The 8336-nt window shown below is 44.6% G+C and overlaps 1 long non-coding RNA gene across 4 annotated transcripts in view; it reads right to left on the bottom strand.

The window, feature by feature from the left end:
- Nucleotides 1-8327, bottom strand: part of LOC102485659 (uncharacterized) — a 20942-nt gene extending 12615 nt beyond the window's left edge. For 2 of the 4 annotated variants that reach the window (XR_336035.1, XR_003551135.1), the window contains exons 1-5: nt 8267-8327; nt 7928-7986; nt 3618-3911; nt 1617-1731; nt 416-500 (exon numbers count right to left, since the gene is read on the bottom strand). This is a non-coding gene — a long non-coding RNA (uncharacterized LOC102485659). The remainder of the gene's footprint in view (nt 1-415; nt 501-1616; nt 1732-3617; nt 3912-7927; nt 7987-8266) is intronic. The other 2 variants (XR_001371158.1, XR_001371159.1) reach the window with 2 other exon arrangements.
- Between the last annotated feature and the right edge of the window lie 9 nt (nt 8328-8336).

Here is an 8336-nt window from a genome sequence, read left to right as displayed (position 1 = left end):
CACGCACCCTACAGTGAAAATCTCTCAAAAAAAAAAAAAAAGAATGAATTATTTTATTTATTCATTCATTTTATTTTAATTTGACCAGAGACAACAGAGAGAGAGAGAGAGAAAGAGAGAGAGAGAGAGGGAAACTGAGAAAGCAAGCCACCAGGTGCGGGACTCAAACCGTGGTTGGCCATGAGGGAGTGTCCAGTGCCTTAACCACCATGCCACCTGCTGGTCCCTAACAATTTTCATCCTCAATATCACATACACAAACACACAAGTTATCAACATCAGCTATACTAGTTTGGCAGCCAAGAAAAGAACCAGATGAGTCTAGAACAAATAGAGAAATTTAATTTAGCTCAGCAACCAACTTCACTGCCTACTGGCCTCGTCTGTGAATTGACAAAATCTTGAATAAACTTACTTGTGCATCAGACTTAAAGTGATCCAGCTTGTACAGGAATCCTTACGTTTCTCCTCTTCTGACTAAGAAGTAATACATAGGGCTCCTAGAGAAGAATGGGAAAGGTTAAACAAATGAAAAAAGAAAAAGAAACAACTTCCAAGCAAAATGGACATTTTAAAACTACCCACTGAATTCATAAAAATGTTCCAAAAAAGAAGAAATGCGAATGGACAATAAAGTTTGAAAAGATTATTTTAAAACCCACTAACCAAAGGCCACCAAGAACACATCTACAGTCTTTAAAAAAAAAAAAAAAAAAAAATGGTAGGTTTAAAAAGTCATTAGAGGGGTGACCAGCAGGTGGCGTGATGGTTGAGGGCTCTGGACTCCCACATGGACGACCTTGGTTTGAGTCCCAGACCTGGTAGTTTGCTTTCTTACTTTTCCTCTCTTTCTCTTACTCTGTCTCTGGTCAAATAAAATAAATAAATAAATAAATAAAGTTAAATAAATAAAATAATTCTCTTTTTTTTGGAGAGGTTTTCGCTATAGGGTGCGTGTGCTCACCAGACAGACAGAGAGAAACAGAAAGCGAGAAATCACCCCCCAGGGGGGATGGTCACGCCGCAATCCCTTCTAATTCTTAAAAAAAAAAAAAAAAGGCATTAGCAGGACCAGCAGATGGTGTAGTGGTTATGTCACTGGACTCCCACCTAGTCAACCCCAGTTCAAGTCTGGTGACTTAAAACTCACAACAGGTGCATGTGCATACATGCCCAAGATCCCAAGAGGAGAATGGAGGGGAAGGGATTGCAGTGTAGCCATCTCCCTAGTGAGTGATTTCTCACTGTCTCTCTGTCTCTCTAGTGAGCACACATACCCTATAACAAAAATCTCTCTTAGAAAACAAACAAACAAACAAACAAACAGAAAAGGCACTGAGGGACTAGCAGGTGGTATGGTGGTTACATAGCTGGACTCCCACATGGCCAACTGCAGTTGAGATCCTGGACCCAGGAGCTTGAAAATCACACTGGGTGCATGTGTATGTGTGCCCAAGATCCCAGGAGGAGAATAGAGAAGGGATTGTGGCATGGCCATCCACCCTGAGGGGTGACTTCTCGCTTTCCATCTTTCTGTCTCTTTCTGTCTCTCTGGTGAGCACACACGCCCTATAGCAAAAGTCTCTCTAAAAAAAAAAATCATTAGGTTAATTTACCTTGCCAACAAGAGAGAAAACACCCTCGAGAAACTGTAGCACTCTCAGCAAGAGGAAGTTGGAAGAAGCTTCTTCTCACAGGATCTGGGATTGTGCTGAATTAGTCTAAGAACAGCTAAAGAAATGGGGATCAGTTGTGGATTGCAATTGTTCAACAAATTGGGGCAATTCAGTGACTAGATCTTCATTTTCGTCCTGGAAGAAGGATTAAAGGCTAACATTGTCATTGATACAGAAGCAGCAGCACGCAAGCTGGTCAGCGCAGGAGGTTTGATTGCTTTCACGGTTTCCAAGAGGCTTCGTGGCTGTCTTGTTCTACATGTAGCCACAGAGTGGACCTGTCTCCATCTTATTATATTCTAGAAAATGTTCTTTATGTTCATTTGGGAACATCGTGTTTCAGTTGCCAGCTTCCAAAAAGGATACTTAATATTTTTTCTTTTTTAATATATATATATAGAAGGACCAGAGTGACTCCATTTTTACAGGGCAACTCCATTTTGTTAAACCCACCATACTGAGAATCGGCGCCATTTCAAGGAGGCGAGCTGATCACATAGGAGAAGGTCCTAAGACCATCACCCCACCAGGGCTGGCTAATGAAAAAAAAAAACAAAGAAAATACCAGAGGCCAAGTAACTTTCTTGACCAGTGTAACAGTCTGACGACCAATCAGTAAAAGACAACTATGCCTCTTGTAATCTACAGCCACTGTATAGCCGCCTGAGTGCATTCCTCACCACCCCTCGACCTCCCCCACCGCTGAGCAGCCATAAAAAATCCAGCCCAACTAACACCGGGGCTCTCGACTCCGATCCGCTGTGTCGGTGATGGTGATGACTGAGAGTCCTGACTTGAGCCAGAATAAAAGTGACCCTTGTGTGCTTGCATTGGAATCAGCTCCTTGGTGGTCTTTTGGGAATTTCACAAACGGGACACAACAATATGTTTAAATTTTTACTTATTTATTTATTTTTAACTTGCTATAGGACACATGTGCTCACCAGAGAGACATACAGAGAGAGAGAGAGAGAGGGAAAGTGAGAAAGCAAGCCACCAGGTCTGGGACTTGAACTGTGGTTGACCGCATGGATTCTAGCATCCTAACCACCATCCCACCTGCTGGTCCCCATTTACATTATTACAAGATATCAACCCCATCAGCTGTTAAGTAAGTTAAGTAAAAGCAAAATTTTAGCAACAAATACCTTTTTGCACATATCTGATTGACAAAAATAAAAAAGTGTTAAGGAAATATAAAGAGACAGGTTTTCTCATACATTGAAGATACAGGGGGAACTGTCACAGCTTTTAAAAATTGTTGTTATGGGGGGGATGGCAGAGGTGGTGTGGTGGTTAAGGGTGTTGGACTCCCACATGGCCAACAATGAACCTGAACCCGCGGCTTGCTGTCTCTCTCTCTCCGTGTGTGTGTGTGTGTGTGTGTGTGTGTGTGTGTGTGTCTCACTCTGTCTCTCTCTGATCAAATTAAAATAAATAAAGTTAAAAGAATTTTTTTTTAAAAAATGTCATGGGGACCAGCAGGAGGCATAATGTTTATGCCACTGGACTCTCACATAGTTGACTGTGGTACGAGTCCCAGACCCAGTAGCTTAAAACTCACACCAGGCGCATGTGCATGAGTGCCCAAGATCCTTAGAGGAGAGTGGAGGAGAAAGGACTGCAGTGTAGCCATCCCCCCCAGGGAATGATTTCTCGCTTTCAGTCTCTCTCTCTCTGGAGAGCGCATGTGCCCTATATAAAAAACTTCTATAAATAAAGGAAATGATGTTAATAACTTGACTTCTTTGCTAACTCAACTCAAAGCAACCTTGTATAATAATTGATCAACACTGGCCCACGCCGTCCTCGAACGTCTAGTTCATTGCAGTCACCCGATTACTCTTGTAAAACTAAGACTGGCATTGTGGTCATTAATGCAATTTAGCCCGAAATGGTGTCCTAACCCAATTATTACTCAACCCGTAAAAGCGAAGCCACCTCACGTTACAGCTCCTGCTGCACTCCGCGCTGACGGACGGGTGTGAGGCCCAAGGACGGTAGCTGTGCAGTGTGCAGCTCAGGCCCTCGGGCTGCGTCCTCCATCCCTCTCATGCAACGGCTCGCTGTGTGCACAGGTTCCGAGGTCTGTGTGCGCAGGAGTCCATGCACTCTGGAAGGAAGCTGACTCGTTCTTCCGCTAGTTCGCTCCATTCGATGAAAACACCTGACTAGTGTAGTGACAAATGTTCCTTCGAACGTGAAGCACCAACTTACACCATTGGAAACAGAAATCTAAACATAAAGTGAATCATGACATGCTTATGGCTATTTCTAATACTATCATTCACTTGAAAAGCACAATATTATTATTATTTTCTACTCTAGTATTTGTACTCACAGGAGGGCTGAGTGGTCAACTAGAGAAGAAAATTTGAGATTTCTTTTTTTAAGATCTTTGCTATAAGGCACGTGCCTTTGCCAGAGAGACAAAGAGATACAGAAAGCAAGAAATCACCCCCTGGGAGGATGGTGACTGTACAATCCCTTCATTCAATTTACTATTTTTTTAAAAATTTGACCAGAGAGGGACACAGAGAGAGACAAAGAAAGTAAGAAAGCAAGCTACCAGCTCCAGGACTAGAACCATGGTCAACCAATGTGAAAGCGTCCAGCACCTTAACCACCACACCACCTGCGGGCTGCCCATCAATAAGATTCTTAAGGGGCCAGCAGGTGGCATGTTGGTTAAGGATGCTGGACTCCCACATGGCCCACTGCGGTTCTAGTCCCAGACCTGGCCGTTTGCTTTCTCACTCCCCCCCCACCTCTGTCCCTCTCTTCACAAATTAAAATAAATAAATAAATAAAGTTAAATAAAATATATTTTTTAAAACATATAAAAATAAGCTTCATAAAATCCCAAATTTGGGGGACCAGTAGATGGCGAAATGGTTACATAGCTACAATCCCACATAAGTCGACTGAGGTTCAATTCTGGACCCAGTGGCTTAAAATTCACACCAGGTGCGTGTGCGTACACACCCAAAATTCTGAGAGGAGAATGGAGAAGGGACTGCCGTGTGGTCAGCCCCCCAGGGGGTGATTTCTTGCTTGCTTTCTGTCTCTCTATAGCAAAAAATAAAATAAAATAAAATACCTCTCTCCTCAAAAAAAAGTTACACATGAAAAATAACACATGAAAATGCAAATCAAAACCACAACAAGACATTTCTCATTCGTTAGGATGGCTAATTTTCAAAAAAACGGAAAACAAGCTTTTTTGGTTTTGTTTCAATAATTATTTATTTAATTAATTCCACTTACCTTCGTTATTATTTTTCAATTTGACAAGAGAGAGAGAGAGAAAGGGAAAGTGAGAAAGCAAGTTGCCAGGTCTGGGACTCGAACTGTGATCAGCAATGCGGGATACCAGTGCCTTAACCACCATGCCACTTTCAGAAAACCAGTTTTGACAAGGATGTGGCAACACTGGAAACCCTGTGCATCGCTAGTAGGAACATAAAATGCTGCAGTGGCTGTGGACATAGTTTGGTGATTCCTCAAAAAGACACAGACTTGCCTCATCGCCCAGCAAGTCCACTCCTGCCTGTGTGCCCAGAAGGACCAAAAGCAGGGAGTCAGTGTCCCTGACCCTCGGTCTTCCCAGCAGCATTATTTATAATAGCCGAAAGGGACAGACACACAGGTGTCCAGTAGCAGGTGAGTGGATTTGCTTTTGTCTTGTTTCTGGTTTTTAAAGAATTATTCATTTAATTTTATTTATTTACTTATTTATTTAAGATTTGCTATAGGGCAGGTGCACCCACCAGAGAGAGATGAAGAGAGAGAGAGAAAGTGAGAAAGCAAGCTACCAGGTCCAGGACTTGAACTGCCGTTGACCAGGTGGGAGTTCATCTGGATACCCAACGGACTGGGAGAACCATCCCTGAAGCAGCAATAACCAGCAGAGAAAGAACAGCCAGGTTGGGGCAGGCAGGCCATGTGGTGGTTGGGGCGCTGGACTCCACATGGCTGACTGTGGGTGGGGTCATGGAGCTGGTGGCTTGCTTTCTCACTTTCCCTCTCTCTCTCTGATCAAATTAAAAGAGAGAGAGAGAGAGAATAACAAATAAAATTGAACAACTAATTCTTTTTTTTTGAAGAGAGACTTTTGCTATAGAGAGCATGTACTCACCAGAGAGACAAGACAGAAAGTGACAAATAACCCCACAGGGGGGATGGCCATGCTGTAATCCCTTTCCCTCCATTCTCCTCTTGGAATCTTGGGCACATATACACACATACCTGGCATGTTTTTTTTATTTATTTATTTATTTATTTATTTGGAGAGGTTTTGCTATAGGGCACATATGCTCACCAGAAAGAAAGAGACAGAAAGACAGAAAGCGAGAAATCACCCCCCAGGGTGGATGGCCATGTAACAATCCCCTCTTCTCTCGGGATCTTGGGCACACACACACATGCACCCAGTGTGAGTTTAAGCCACCAGGTCCAGGACTCGAACCACGGTCAACTACACGGGAGTCCAGCAACGTGGCCATTACGCCATCTGCAGGTCCCCCCAGTGTGTGTTTTAAGCCACTGGGGTTGGGACTCAAATCTCAGTTGACTATGTGGGAATTCAGCGATGTAACCAGTACTCCATCTCCTGGTCCCAAATTAAATAAATAATTATTTAAAAAGTAGTTGTTGGGGACACTGTCTCTCCAGTGAGCACACGTGCCCTATAAGCAAAACTTTCTCAAAAACAAAAAGGAATAGGACTGGCAGAAGATAACCTGGGCAAGAGATAACAGTCAGAAAAGCCTAGAGAAACAGTGTTTCAAGAAACAGTGTGGTGCGTTGGGAACCAGCAGTTAGCGTAATGGCCATGTCGCTGGACTCCCATGTAGTCGACCGCGGTTCGCGTCCTGGATCCAGTGGCTTAAAACTCACGCTGGGTGCATGTGCATGCGTGCCCAAGATCCCGAGAGGAGAAGGGATTGCAGCGTGACCATCCCCCCTGGGGGGTGATTTCTCGCTTTCTGTCTCTCTGTCTCTCTCTGTCTGGCGAGCGCACGCGCCCTATAGCGAAAACCTCTCCAAAAAAGAAAAAAAGAAACAGTGTGTTGCAGACTGGTGCATGGTGGTTAAGAGTGCTGGACACTCACATGGCCAACTGAGGTCCGAGTCCCAGACCTGGGGGCTTGCTTTCTCACTTTCTCTCTCTCACTCCGTCCCTCTCTGGTCAAATTAAAATTAATAAATAAAGATAAATAAAACAGTTCTTAACAAAAAAGAAAGAAACAGGATGATGGGCAGCAGGTGGCTTGGTGGTTAAGGCACTGGACTCCAACATGGCTGACTGCAGGTCAGGTCCTAGACCAGGCAGCTTGTCTGCGTGCATGCCCAAAATCCTGAGAGGAGAAGGGATTGTGGCATGGCCAACTCCCCCTCCCCAGGGGTCATTTCTCACTTTCCCACTCTCTGTCTCTCTCCAGGGAGCACACACACCCTATATCAAAAAACCTTAAGAAAGAAAGAAAGAAAAAGAAAAGAAACAAGGTGTTAATCTAAACGTTTAATGGAATTAGGTGAGGACAACGAACGAGCCTTTACAAGGATGATTTCAACCATCAGACTAGCAGGTCGGGAGCATGTTGTGCGGTAAACTCCCAGCACACATGACAAGTGATGGTCCAAGTGAGGACCCAGGACTAGCAGCGACAACGCCGCCAGGGAACCTGTTGAACATGGACACGTTGCGGCCTCACTGAGAACCTGTGATGTGTGGCCTGGTGATCTGTGCTTCACCAAGCCCCCTGGGTAATCCTGGCACCTGAGAAGCTGCCTTTAGGAGCAATCTCCTTCCTGCCAAACACATTTTTCTTTGGCTCCATTACTCTGTTGCAAAGTTGTTGGAGCCTGAACAACCGCATTTTGTTAATCCCCCATCTATTACTGTATAATAGGCCCCATATTGATTTTAACACTCTTGCCTATAACCAACCAACCAGCCAGCTACCTACTACTCCCTCCATTGGAAGATGCCTGCCTCCTTCACTTGAGCCACTTCTGCTCATTTGTCATCTAGTCAGGCCTGGTCTCCGCTACCTCACGGCCTCTCCTCGCGCACTTCTTCAACTTTAGATCATGCTTCCAAGTGAGCAAATCCCTAAATCACGGAGCTTAAGTTCCCAGGAGACATACGTTCTTGGTGAAACTGCAAACTTGGGAGAGTAATTTGGCATCATTTATTAAAACAGCAACAAAAACATAACCTTGGAGCCATGTGCAGTGGCATGTACCTGTCGTGCCAGCCACCCCAGAGGTTGAAGCAGGAGGATCATAAATTCTGAGCCCGCCTCTAAAAAGAACAAAACGAAACAAATCTTCAGCCCAATAATTCCACTTCCAAGGGCTGATCCTACAGACAGACCTGCACGTGAGCACCTGAAGGTGGTGTCGCAAAGAGGGAACTAGTAACCCTTCAGAGGAAATAGCTCACCAGGCAGGTTGCGACATTCAGTAGCAACTTATGGTTCAGAATGTCGCAGGGGACAATAAAGGTTCCCCTGTCTGAGGATCGCACACAGAGACCAACTCAGGTGGGCGTTTAACATAGGTTTATTCAAGGGGAAACTCACAAAGCAAATTGACGGTGGCTGGAGGCGTCGTAGTCTGGGGGGGGGGGGGGGGGGGACACGGACACACGTG

This window comes from Tupaia chinensis, unplaced genomic scaffold, assembly GCF_000334495.1.
Source record: "Tupaia chinensis unplaced genomic scaffold, TupChi_1.0 Scaffold000612_1, whole genome shotgun sequence".
Taxonomy (NCBI): domain Eukaryota; kingdom Metazoa; phylum Chordata; class Mammalia; order Scandentia; family Tupaiidae; genus Tupaia; species Tupaia belangeri.
Note: the sequence above shows the minus strand (reverse complement) of the source record. Positions and strands in the feature narration are given on the sequence as shown.